We start from the raw sequence: 14,776 nt of genomic DNA, 5'->3' as shown, positions 1-14,776 counted from the left end.
ATTCGGGAAACCAAATTTGTATTATTCAGAATCTATATTAGCAAAATGAACGCAATTGGCACACCAGATCTGCTCTTATGACAAGACTTCACTCTATCCCCCAGTTACACGTTCTTAGATCTGAGGACTTTGAATATGTGCAAAAATTCCAATGTGGCTGCTATTCACTGCAATTTCTTATCCACCGCCCTAATGATGCAAAGCTACAAGGAGAGCTTACACACAGCAGACGTTGAGATCGATGCTGATCCCGAGCTGGCCTAAGAAAGTCAGCATTGGGCCCACCGAAACTATTGCTACTTCCTCTTTACCTGTGGGCGAACAAGTTCAGCTTGAGGATATCCAAAGGGTGCTGTCCTGGCTTGCAATATCACTTCCCCTGGCTATAAATAAACAGTGAGATTACACCATTGTATCATTGAATTGCCGCGGTTTCACACATTTGCTATCCTCAGATGGGTCTCTCCCTTCCCTAACTGGGCATTCTTGTATATGCCTGCAAGAAACCTGGATAATCTCCCCTGTTATTCTTAATGAGTATCTGATAAAGAATCTCCAGCCAGAAAAGGACCAAACGGCCGACCCTATGGGGGGTTAATAGTGGGAATCAGTGAGTCTATCGCCTCTAGTCAAGTGAAAGCGAAACAAGAGGATAACATCATTGCTATCGATCTGGATCTTTTGAAAATGCCCCTGAAAGAATACTAATCATTTCCATCTATAATCCTCCTGACGCTTCTGCTAGTGAGGCTATCCAGGAGGCTCTCCTCGACCTTCTAACTTATTGGTCTGTGACAGCAGGGAATAAATAAATCTGTTATTATTTCCGGCGATTTCAACTGCCGTCTGAAATATGTGTCGGGATCTACCATTAATCCCTGATTAAAACCGACAAGCGAGATTCATAATTTTGCTCCTGATTCTGAAGGACTAGGTTAGACAAACTTATTTTACAGCGGGGATATGGAAATAATCAATGGTAGATCACTTAGCGACAATCCTGGGAAGCATACCTGGAGTAACGTTCAAGCATATAAGGGACTTGAATTTGCTGGCAAAAAAAGAATATCAATAATGTGGCTTATGCCGCACAATTAGAGCTAACATATGTCACTCACCACTTTACCTCACTATCTCTCAAAGAGATTGAAAGGAGGATTGCATCTTGTGCTTCTTATCATGCTACCACCTCTACCAATATGATAGCCGTGGTTGACAAACAGAGCAAACCGTTTGATATACTCATAAGAAACACAAAACGAGAATTAAGAGCCACAATACGTAATGCAAAATCTACTTGCTTATCTTTAGCTTCATACCATTCAACATGCAGATCACTTAAAAATAAATATAATGCCTGGATTATATCTAAAAGAAGAGCTGAGAAAATAGATCATTGGAAGAAAACGGTCAAAGTTATGTGCTCCAAGAACACCCGAAACTCCTGGATCTTGCTGGCAGAAGCTAGAGGCACTGGGTCAATTTCTATGATTAACCCAATTAGTTCTCAACAGTGGACGAATTTTCTCCTAACCCCGAATATCCCAGCTGGAGCAGAGGAGCAGAGAACCATCTTTATTGTGCCATCGAAACCTCTGTTCACTGTCACAACAGATCAACTAATTACCAAAATTAAATGTCTGAAATCTCCAAGAGCGTCAGGCCCGAATGGCCTGGCAAATGTGGTTCTCAGGAGCAATCCGGAATTTTGGGCACGTTTACTGAAAACTGAGTTTGACAAAATAATGGCGACAGGTAAAATCCCAGCCTGCGGGCAAACCTCCATTCTAATTCTGATATTTAAAAGGGGACACAGGATGGAACCGGGAAACTACATCATTCTTTCCATGCTCGACCGTACAGGAAAACTGTTTGCATCACTACTACTGGAGAAGTTGGAGCAGTGGGCCGATAAAGCAGGTATACTGAATCCCTTTCAAAGCGGCTTTAGAAAAGGCTATACAACTACCCATAATTTGTTAATCTTCTATCTTCTGCGTACTAAGGCCAAGAAGAAAGGCAACCCCTCACTATATGCTCTGTTCATTGAATTCCGAGCCGCTTTCGACCTAGCACCACGAGCAATACTATGGCGGAAATTGGGACAACTGGGCTGCCCTGAGGAACTTCACTACTACCTGAGGCGTCTACATCATAACACCACTACCAGACTTAAATTGGACTCCCAGGGCACAATGACTGATTTAATCATCCAGAACAGGGGAGTCAAGCAGAGTTGTGTAACGGCTCTTTTTCTGTACAACCTATTCACCCACGACATCCCTGCAGCGGTCTCGGCAGTACATAATTTTCCCCCTAAAATCGCGTTTGAACACTGTCCTGTACTTGCTTACGCCGACGATCTAATCATATTGGATCATACATTCAGTGGGTTACATAGGTCAACTATTGCATTGTGGGATTACGCAGAGACAACTGGTTTTATTATCAATCAAGATAAGACACAACTCATGGTATTCTCAGGAAGGAGGCTCGCTCGACCAAGATTAACTACCCCAGACCGTGAAATAAAATATACTTCAACATATAAATATCTGGGTGTAGAAATTGATGTGACTGGTAACTATATCTCTTGTATTAAGTCACGCATAACAAAAGCAGCCCAAGTAACAGCTCTGATTCATCGATTCTCAACTAAGAACTCTGAATATACAATAAGAGGTGTTCAACAGCTATACACGCAGGTTCTTACCCCTATGGTGGTCTACGGTTTGGACGCGTTGCTATCCGTTGATTTGAAATGGCTTCAACAGGTGGAGGGGAAATTTTGGAGGAGAATATTAGGCCTGCCTCAATGCATACCAATGGCCATTATTAGGCTCGAACTAGGCCTCGCATCTTTAAAATCAATTGTGATGAAAAGAAGAGCAGAGAACTATCGCAAGATGAGTAAAAACCCTGTGAACTCGCTTATGGCCTCCATCCATCAAGAACTTTCTAAGGAACTAACAAATCTGTGAAATCTGCTTTGTCCAAACGGGTAGACCTCTGGGACTGGTTAGAAAACTATGAGCATTTGAATACACTTAAAAAATACCAGTTTGTACATTACATGCTATATTCATTTAAGAACACCCAGAGCTACTTGAATCTGTGCCCTTCTAATAGACTTAGACACTTTCTTCTTTCGTTGAGAATAGATCATCTACCGGTCCTTGCTAACAAAGGTTGTTATAACCTACTGACAGCAGAAGAAAGATTCTGTCGGATGTGTAAAAACACCCAAATCATTGAAACAGCGAAACATTTACTGTCTGTATGTCCTCGTCTGTTAATATTTTTTACATTTGTATTATAGCAGCTACATTCATGATTTGGAAACTATGGTGGAACCTATGTTTTGGCATTATTGTGTGAACTAAAACAGCCTAAAAGTACATATGGCAATGTACAATACATGGCTCAGGATTGAAACATTGCTGGGCATATCCATCTAAGAACTAAAATAACTGCCCATGGCGATTTACCTACATTTTTCGCACTATATCCTTATAACTATTTGTTAATTAATATCTTTTATAATTGTCTTATATATTTTCTCTTTTGGTGCTTCTCTATATTAGTTAGTGACACTTTTATTATTATTACTTTACTTAAAATGTTTTCAGATGATATGTGATAATGTATGCTATTTAGTCTTAGTTTTATGTGATTTTATGTGTTTCAAATCTTCTAAGAATTATGCTATATACATATTGTTCTATGTTTTCATTTTATATAATCATGTGAAAAGTTTATATATAAACTGTAACACATTAAATAAATTAAATTATTAATTGTGGAGGGAACAGTTTAGGACATGTGTGTAGAATCGCTTTGCAATTTGCAATGAAAGAAGGACTTCGGAAAGTCATGGACTTGTATCCAAACTCCAGAGTAATTTGTTCCCGTATTGCGCAGAGACAAATGTGGCTGCGTTCTTTTTCATTTGGTCCGCAAATGGAGAAAGCAAGGCACAATGTTAACAAGGCTGTTTGTGCCTTTTTGAGAGATGTTGGTATGTCCTCTTTTCAGAATGAAAACATTATGTTTGGTAGCACACATATTTTTCGCAGAAATGCAGTACATCTTACTTTTGCCGGCAATTAGATCTTTCTGCGAAATATACACACAAAAAATGGATTGCGACCTTTTTTGGAATTAGAGCAATCCATTTTGCAGTAGGTGTTGACTATTTGAAGTTTTCCAAACACAAAAAAAACACCACAAAAAGTCTCTTTTCAGAGCCACCACTTCCTCCCAGAGAAAAGTGCAATGGGTGTGACAGGGCAGCACTGCACAATTTTTAGATGTCCCGGACACACAAGGAAAGGAGGGGAAAGGGGGGTAAGGAAGGGACACCAACCACAGGGAAAAGAAAGGGAAGGTGGAGAGAGGAAGATGTAGGGTGGGCCTTATTCAGGTAGGTTGCAGACCTTCTGATGCTCCTTGACCATAGTCTTGAAAGCAGTCTGAAGGTTCTCCCCCTTGCAGAGTACTGCATCGCAGTACAATCACAATATTGTGACCCTCGAAAGGTAAGGGTCAACAGCATCATGAATGGCCTGTGAGGCAGCTGGAGGGATGCACTGTCCCACAGGAGTGTCTTTTGTGGTAACAGGAGTGGAAACTGAGGATGCAGTAGAGGAACTCAACCTACTACATTTATCGCAAGGTACAACCTTACGAATAGCCCCATTGTGGAATGACTTTAGGTGTCGCTTCATTGATGTAGTACCAAAGCTATATGAACCAGCCTTGCCACGACTCAGCACCATGTGACACTGAATGCAGATCACCTTGTTCGCTTGAGCTTTTGACTTTCCATCAACGGTGGTAAATAACCGCCACACCCAAGACTCGCAATGAGTGCTAGTAGAAGGGACTTCCACTACCTCATCCTCTTCATCCTCTTCATCCGTCTCCTCTGTGGAGTACAGTTAAAGTACCGAATGAAAAAGGATCGAATGCCAAAGGTGAGAGTCAATTTGACCTAAAACAAAAAGGTTGATTTTTTTTTTATATATATATTTTTTTGGGTTTTCGTTTTGTAAAAAAAAGTGTTTTTTACCACAAAACAGGGGATTTTGATGGGAACCCTGCAAAAAAACAAAACAAAAAAAAATTATTCGACCCTTTGGTTTTCGGTCCATTTGATTCGACCCTTTGGTAATTCGATCCTTTGTATTCGAAACTTTGACCTACAACCCTCCTCTGTATCCTCATGCCTGGTGGAGGGGCTGGGGGTGCTGAGGCTGAGGCAGTAGCAGCAGAAGCAATTTGGGATGCCATCTAGAAGGTTAATAACCAGGAACTAGGAACAAGGAACCAAGAACAGCAACCTGCACAATTGTCCTGTTGTAAGTCTTGGAATGTGTAATGCCATGTGTGTGTGTGTTCTACAAACAATTTTGAACTTCTCGAATAAAATAAATGCACGTCAAAACTTTGCAGACAGGCGAATGGGATATGTGTTCTACGGATATATATTCTGGTTTCCGCCTCCGTGATACTTTATCTAAAGCCGCCCAGGCAATAATGGCTCATATGGCAGACCTGGGACTAAAAGATGCATGGAGGACATTACACCCCTTCGAGAGGGGATACACGTATTATTCCACGGTGCATGACATGCACTCCAGGATAGATATGTGGCTGCTGGATAGTGCTGTGTTAGCCTGGGTTTCTGAAGCACAGATGCTGCCCAGGACGTACTCTGACCATTCCCCAATTTTATTAGACCTGCGAATGCCTGACAAAGCAGTGAGTAGACCTCCATGGAGGTTCAAACCAGCGGCGCTGCGTGATCTGGTCTACAAGAACGCGTTGGATCAGCACATACAGGAGTTCTTTGCATTTAATGACAACTCAGTGTCTACCCTTGCGACACTGTGGCAAGCATTCAAGGTGTATATTAGAGGCGCATCCATATCGAAGGAGAGCGGCATCCTCAAAGACATCAGGAATAGGATGCAATGCCTTGAAACACAAATAGCATCGATACAATCTCAATATGAGCTTAAACCGACACCTCAACTCACGTTAGAGGTAAAAAAAAAAGCTAGATGAATTCAAAGAGGCAGCGGACCAAGAGATCCGCTATTTTGATAGACCAGCGGCCGCTCGCCGCTATGGTGAAAGCGAACGTCCCGGGGAGGTTGCTAGCCAGAGCAGTGAAGGGGGAGAGGGGATCGACGGACATCTCATGTATACTAACGGCGGAGGGCACGGTCACCACTGATCAGGGCAAGATACGTTTCACGTTTCATGCATTCTATGGAGAACTGTTTTCGCCCCAATCGGACGCCACTGAAGAGGAGATTGAGCAATATCTCTCCCGGATCCCGACGACACTTCTGGCTGAAAGCACGAGAGAGGCGTTGGAGGCCCTGATAACTGAGGCGGAAGTGATCGGAGCAATTGAAGCTCTCCCGAATGGGAAGGCCCCGGGTACAGATGGCCTTAGTGCAGAATTTTACAAAGAGTTTAAGCACCTTCTGGCACCCAGATTATAGCTATGTGGACCGAGGCTCTGGATAAGGGAGAGCTCCCGGCGACTACAAGAGAAGCGGTGATAACGCTATTGCTTAAGACAGGTAAACCCCCAGAGGACTGCAGGTCTTATAGACCTCTTTCACTAATCAATACGGATGCAAAATTATTAGCAAAAATACTTGCCACAAGGTTGACACCCTGGATGCCATTTATGGTCCATGAAGATCAGGCGGGATTCATTCCTGGCAGATCCTCGGCAACTAATATTAGGAGATGCCATGATGTCCTGTCCGTGACTCCCCCAGAGCAGCAGGCGATAGCAGTATCGCTGGATATGCGCAAAGCTTTCGATACGGTGTCCTGGCCTTTCCTGTTTGGGGTGGTGCGAAATTATGGATTTGGACCGAACTTCCTGAAATGGGTAAAGTTGCTGTACTCATGCCCACAGGCCAGAATTAGAATTAACGGTACTCTGACAGAGATGTTTGAACTCCGAGGAGGCACGAGACAGGGTTGCCCTCTCTCACCATTACTGTTTGCCCTAATAATAGAACCACTGGCGGACGCACTGAGGGCCCACTCCAGCGCATACGGGCTAAAAATAGGGGCTGCACTACACATCATAAACCTATACGCAGATGACATTTTGCAATACCTGAGAGATCCGGACAGAACACTGGGGAGGGTCCTATCCATGGTGGAGCAGTTTGGTGGACTCTCAGGACTAAGACTTAACCCTAATAAATCAGAAGTGTTCCCTATCACTGAAGCCACTGGTAGGCCACGTGACCTGCATGGTCTGCAGTGGTGCCCGACGCATATTCTGTATCTGGGAGCACGTATAGCCCGGAACGCACAGCTGTCTCGTGCATTAAATTATAGCCTATTGGCGGATTCATTGTGTTTGAAACTGAAGCGCTGGGGGGTCCTCCCTGTATCCATGATGGGTAGGATTGCACTAGTGAAAATGATAATTCTCCCAAAGCTGTTCTACTTGTTTAATACGGTGCCGGTTTGCCCGGGGTGGGCTCTATTCACTAAAATGTCAGGCGCGTGCGCCTCATTTGTGTAGGGCGGCCACCCGAGGGTGAGCTGGAGGACACTTACAAATGACTATGTGGCTGGTGGCTTGATGGCACCAGACTTCGAACTTTACTACTTGAGCGCACAGGCACAACATGCGGCCCAATGGGCGACGGCATTCATTAATCCGGCGGGCCCGGTACCAAACCAACTGGAAAAAGAGGCCATACTGGCACTTCACCAAAGTACGAGGGCCGGTGTTAAGCTTTATAACTCCCTGAAACCATCAAAAGTGGTGATCACAGCATGGGCCAAGATAGTTGACATGTACAATATCGAAAGGATATATCACCCAAGTATGCCGCTCTGGGGTATACCTCAGGCTCCTTTTAACATAGAGGGAGAAACAGCTTGCCACTGGTCCTCTAAGGGCATAACACAATGGGGTCAAATATTTGTGGATGGGCAATTCATTCAATGGGGTGATATCAGGGAGGCGGTGGGTAACACTCCTACGATCAGACGACAATACACTGGTCTGCAGGCAGCCATACAGAATATGTGGCCGACCTTCCCCAATGAACCCCCAATTAACATGGGTCTGGGATACATGTTTACGGGGGGACTCCAAAAGATAACAGCTTCCACATTGTATAAAACCATACTTCAGACACGCCCATTAGAGCAGCGCACAGCTAAGGCCAAATGGGAACAAGACCTTGGAGAGGAGATAGAAGACGAGGAGTGGTCTCAACATTGTGCACTTGTGAAACAGATATCCTGTAACTCTAAATATAGGTTAAACCATTATAAAATACTTCAGAGAACACACTACACCCCTATGAAACTCAAACACATATATCCAACCATGACAGGGAAATGCCCGAGATGCCACGCTGACAATGCAGACATTTACCATATGCTATGGGCGTGCGGTGCACTGAGGGGGTTCTGGGAGGCAATATGTCAGGCAATAGATGAGATGGCAGATCACCCTCTGGAGTGGACCCCACGAATGTGCCTGTTGGGGACAATTGAGAAAATGAACCCGATATGGCGGAAGCTATTAAATGTAAGTCTGCTCCTCGCCAAGAGAGCGATCCTCCTCAAGTGGAAGAGTGCACACCCCCCTACTAAAGCGGATTGGGAAAGGGACATGGCTTGGGCAAACGACATGGAGGAATTGTTTATTGACACTGTGCTCCCTGTCTCGCGTCCAAAGAACATTTGGGGCAGATACAAACAATATTTGGCCGAAAGGAGTGAACTAGAACACTCCAATATCGAATAGTGATTAGAATTGTAAAATGTATTGTGTATGATTATGATGATTCTGCAACCAAGTGATTGTATTGACCAAGTGCAATAAAAATAAAAGTTTAAAAAAAAAAATAAAAGTTTTGCTACTAAAAACCTATGAAATTCAGTGAAAAAAACTTTGTTAAAGGGACATTATGGTTAAGTTGCACTACTAAAAACCAATGAAATTCAGTGAAAAAAACGTTGTTAAAGAGACGTTATGGTTAAGTTGCGCTACTAAAAACCTTTGAAAATCAGTAAAAAAAACTTTGTTAAAGGGACGTTATGGTTCGAAGTAAAACCGAAAACCCCTTGGAATTTGCAAGTTATGGTGAGCTAAGCAACCATAACTCGCACCACCACCGTGCACTGGTAAGACTAACACCCAGGACATCAAAGATGACACCACAAATGTAATTGACGAAATGTGGGGAGGAAATGAGGGAAGAGGCACCAAACACTAACATGGGGGGTACGTGGACAGGGTCAAATGTTGCGTGTGTGTTAATTCTAAGGTAGGGGGCAGTGTTTCTCATGTTCCTTGATTACAGTAGTGGTGGATTTTTGGGCGGAGGGATGGCATTAGCTGATGCCATTTTAAGATAAATAGCAGTTTTGCTAAAAGTAGGTACTGTGTACTAGATTGTTAATGGATAATGAGTAGGAATAGGTGTTGGAGCTGTGCAAGGGAAATTTTGAAGTTGAAAGTTCCTAGATCAGTAGAAAATGCAGTTCCGAACTGTCCGCGAAGCATGGATCTTATCGTGAAGTGCGGACGGGTTCTCGGACACGTCATCATGCTGCGCACCAGCATATGGTCAGGTGGCACTGTCCGGAAGGTCTGCAATGAAGTCAGATGTTCGTAGTTGTCCACGAATGCAAAACTAGTTGAAATAGTTGCAAAAAATGTATAGAAGTGTGCAAAATGATCCAGTCATACTCAAACGCTTTGTCCACAGTATTGCCAATTGGGATTTTAATCTCATTGATAGGGTCATGGTCAAATCTAATGTATGTAGATTCAACACTCAAGAGTGTCACGTCATTCTCATGATAAAATGATGTATTCATCAAAATTATAGCTCCCCCTTTGTCAGCAGGTTTTATAGTTAGTTATTCGTCCTTTGCTAATATTTTAACCTGTTCTAGTTGAGAGTTGTAAGGGCCTGACCTTTGATAATTGATCTTCAATAATTCTGGCTCGACTTACTTTTCAAATATGTTCAGGATAGAGTTCTGAATATGTCGGTCAACATGGTTTTTAGTCCTCATTTCGAGTTTATCATCTACCTCCAGTGTATCTTCCATATGTGGCTGTGTTTCAAAGAAAACTTTTAGGCCTATCTTGCAAAAAGTTTGTGTAGGCTGATCTTCTCCTCAAAAAGAGTAGTGTTGCAGGTGGAGTGCCCCTTTCCTCATTTCCCTCATCTCTCCTGAAAGCTAAAAACAAAAAAAAAAAGGTTCCTTTAGGAACCACCTTTCAAAGTAAAACAATGAACCAAAAAAAAATAAGCTTATAGACTACATCTACTTCACATTTTTCAGTAAAATAGTTAGATTCAATAAGATTCTCCACCATTCCCATTAGCCTGTTCTACTATGCTAATGGAAATAATGGACAATTATACACTAGAGAAAAAGGAAAAAGCACAGAAACAATTTTCGGTCTGAAATTCTTCTGTCCTAGTATACAACAAACAACATAATCCATTGCCCTTTATGACTATCCACAGTCTCTACATTCCCCTGTCTACCCGATGCCTTATTAGAAAACCTGCATTGCACATTCAAATCATCACACAGAACACCCCTTCTACTCTTTTTACTTTTATGGTTGTAACACTCCCTCATTGCCTGATTTAAACCATTCACACATGCATCCAACAATCACTTTAAAAAACTCTACATATTGCCTATCAACATATTAAACTTCCACGCACCAACTGCCACGTAACAATGTTCTACAAATATTTTGCATTTCCCATACTTATACCAAAAAAGTATACATAGTGCTCCATTAAATGCACAAATGCATAGTGCGGTGAGATAACTCCATAAATAAAAGGGGCAGGACGGATAGACAAGTGCTCATGGGGACCCAGGAGGAAAGAGCCAAGAGATGCCAGGTTGGGAGACTTGAAACACCCTACATTGGCTGCCTGCCCCAATAAGTAAATTAGAGTAGGCATTTGTCCTTGCCGAGGGCTAGACCCAATGTCCATGCACCAAATTTATATCACTATTTTCCGTACTTACATTTGGACATTTTGAAAAAATAAAACACAAATCAGATTTGCAAAAGCATGCTTTCAGGTCCTTACTGATACTGCTCGCGCAGGTTTGTTGTAATTTAGTACAGCACTTCAGGCTGTAGCCGTAAGCAAAATATTTTTTTTCCGATCAAACCTAGGGCTTTGGAAATGGTGCATGCCCCATACACAATTATCAAGTAATTGCAGAGTGGTAGAATGAGTAGATCACTGCGCTTAATCTAGTACTTTAAACAGATTACCCTGCTGTAAATGATGGGGTTATTTTGTGAAGGTGCCCTTCCCTCTTCCAGTGTAAAGTTTAGAATAGGAGAGTGAGCCCTGTTCACCTTAGTGCAGGGTGATTTAATAAGTAACTATTGTCATAATAAAGCAGTCTTGAAAACCATTGTTGGTGCTATATTTATTGTTAGAAGTCAGCCGACAAGTGTTTCGACTCTCTAGGGACTTTCTCAAGACGTGTGGATTGTGGGCCAGTCATTGCTGCGAGGTTGTGGAAATTAGTCTGGCATGCAATCCAAATATCTTGTCCCGGTATGGTCGCAAATAAAGGTGGTAATGATTTGAAGGGGAGGCCTGGTAACCATGTGGGCATCTGGTTTGGGGTCCTCAGTAATTATCTGCTGATTAGCATTGTCTCAGAGTGTATGCAGCAGTTGTCACTGCAATCTGTTGATGGAATACTGTGCAGCACTTCGAGCTGAGCCATAGGCAGAATTTTAGCCAGAGGCAAAACAAAAATGTCCCATTCAAACCTATCCCAACTTTGAAACATTTTAACTCATAGCCATTCCCTTGTGGCCATGCCCACTTTGACCCGATTATCAGTTGCTCGTGGTCATGGCCAGTAGCCAGATTGTCCGAGTCATGGTCTTTGACCATTGCCACTGCCCATGGCCACAGGATATACCTCAGTCACCAAAAGTATATGAAAATATTTTGTATCTATATTTTGACACTTTTCAAAAAATAAAACACTGACAGATTTGCAAAACCATGCTTTCAGGTTCTTGCCAATGCTCCTTGCATGGCTTTACTGCAAATACGTCCATGTTTTATTTTTGGAAAAGCGTCAAAATGTACATACATAAAATATTCATATAACTTAGCTCCTACTTGACAAAATCCATTCAGACTTTGCACAAACATTCAATGTTGGGTATCTAACCATTCTACAAATCTTTTGTACGCATTTGTCAAATGGCAACAAAGTTATAAGCTATCTAAATAATCTCAAACCCCCCTCTGATTGTGCCCCCTCTTCACAAAATCCCACCAAACTTTGCAAAAACATCCAAATCTGTGTCTGAACACTTTTTGCAAATGTTCTTGCGGATTCGTGAAATGGCACCAAATTTATAAGCCTTTCAAATATTTTGGGACACCCCTGTATGTGTGTTCCCGCTTGGCCAAACAGCACCAAACCTTGAAGAACCATTCAAGGTCATATCTAGAATGATATCACAAAATGTAATGCAGTTTCATTCAGTGACGCCAAAGTTATCTGCACTTGTTGCACCAATAGTTTTCTTTGAGGCCCACTGACTAGGGCGACTGGCGCAACAGACCATTTCCCCCTGCCTAATAGATGTCATCACAACAGATGTTGTCCCATTTACTTTCTTTCCTCAGTTTTCTTTCCCCCAATAATTACCGCTATAATCTTGTGCTAATTACTGAGATGATGCTCGAAAATTAAGAAGTACTCGCTGGTGCTCCCTATGTCCCGCCTTACTTTTCCACCGGGTGCCCACCCACTTCAGTTAATGTTTACCTCTCTTGTGTCTCCCATTACTCCCTTTCTCTCTTTCCTTTGTGTGAAGCATTTTCATCCCCGAACGTGTGCCTTGCATGATAACCGCGGTAATCTCGCTGGTATTCCCACGATAACGTGAACAACGTCCAAACTATAAATGGCTCCCCAGACCACCCCCAACTCCTCAACCTGACATGATGTCCTCTTTCCCCCTGCCCACCTTTATTCTGATTCGATTTCAACCTTTTTCCTCCTCCAAATAGCATTTTTGCACAGTTCATTTTGGCATCCCCAGATATCACTGCAGTAATCGCTTGCATCAAGCACAAAATAAATGTGCCTTTTCATTTCTGAAAATCATCTCTGCTGCAAAGTAACATAGGAGATATAGCTATATTTTTGGGAGAAGAGGGCACTCACTTCCCCCATCAAACATTTTAAAAACTATTGGACATAATTACCCCAGTAATTACCCCAGACGCTTTCTGGAAAACGAGTCAATGCTTCATGCCCAAGTTGTTTTGTACCTGATGAAATTCCATCCAGCAGTTTTTGCTGTGCAGAAATGTAGAATTTTTTACTCGTAGCATTAATGTGAGTAGCCTGAAAACAGCGTTTTTTGTTTTCTTTCAATTTTTAACCAATCTTTCCCAAGAAGGTGCCTTCATCATGAACACCGCAGACTGCTCCATCTGCAAACTTCCAACGCAGTTTCTTTCCATTCACTTTGTTGTATACCACCACCTATGGGGGCATCTCTTTTTCATTCACTTCGTTGTATACCACCACCTATGGGGGCATCTCAGGAATAAATGCTCGTAAGGCACACTAGAAAAGAAAGCCCCATCCAAAAAATCATGCATTGCCAGGTCCAAGCCAGGAGGCATTTTAACGTTTGCGATTGTTAGAAAGGTGCTGAGCTCCTAGTGTATGTTTTCATCCAATTTCCAGCACTGACTTGCAACCATGAGAGCACCCTGCCAAGCCTAGTGACCATGTGGGCACCTTCACCAACCCTTGGATCACGAAGACATCGTCACCAACACTGAGACCACTAAAGCTGGGACCACAAGAGCACAATGGCACCATCATGATTCCTGGGGCAATGGGGGCATCACCACTTACCCTGGGACCACACGGCCCCGGAACTGAATAGCAGGGGAGTCTGCAGGACATGACTGAGGTACTTTGGCTGAGTTATTTCCGAGTCGGTCACAGGTTGGACTGCGAGACAGCACTGAGGTTCCACCCGAGTGGAGGCCTGTGTGGACTGCAGCGCTGGAATCGTTGAGGGGGATTGAAGGTCGAGGTTGGGGTACATTGGCTGAACTTGATGTGCTTCTCCAGGTTGCAGACGTGCATCACCGGAGCTGACCCGAACCGCAGATAGGTGTGTGCATGGAGGTGCATTGAAGGAGCGTTGTGTGGAACAGGAGAAAGGTATGCAGTGCGGTAGAACTCCTACAGGCGTGACACATGCACAGGGTTCGTTTTTCTGCTACAGCAAGTAACAAGGTAGGTCCAAGTGCCCACATACCTGTGCCAGCTCGGTGTGCTGCCCAGCTGCCTTCTACTAAGGTACTGCATTGCTCGCCATCGTGCCCTCAGACAAAAGAAAGACCAGTGCCTGCGGTTCTTCAAGGTGAGGGGCAGCACACACACAGCAAGGCTCTGCTGTGTATTTCTGCCCCTCTTGATAACTAAGGTGGGCTTAGGCAAGAAGGGAGCCAGGCCGTGCCAGGGAAGGAAGAGAGCCCTCGTCAGTGCTGACCTCCTCCAATCCTTGGAGGTCGGACAAGCTAATGGTTGCTTATCAACCATGAGCTCGAGAACATCTCAACGTCTCCAGTGCAGAAACAGTGGCCCCCACTGCCCAGCTTGCACTTTCAAAAAAAATAGTTTGATGTGGGGTCCATCCCCTGTTGAAAACAAC

General features: G+C 43.4%; 1 protein-coding gene across 1 annotated transcript in view; it reads left to right on the top strand.

Moving 5' to 3' along the window:
- LOC138515885 (neuropeptide FF receptor 2-like) overlaps window positions 1–14,776 on the top strand; it is a 620,178-nt gene that overhangs the window by 405,541 nt on the left and 199,861 nt on the right. The gene's annotated exons all lie outside the window — the stretch shown is intronic.

Source organism: Ambystoma mexicanum, chromosome 6q (assembly GCF_040938575.1).
Source record: "Ambystoma mexicanum isolate Mex_15411 chromosome 6q, UKY_AmexF1_1, whole genome shotgun sequence".
In the NCBI taxonomy this organism is placed as follows: Eukaryota; Metazoa; Chordata; class Amphibia; order Caudata; family Ambystomatidae; genus Ambystoma; species Ambystoma mexicanum.
Note: the sequence above shows the minus strand (reverse complement) of the source record. Positions and strands in the feature narration are given on the sequence as shown.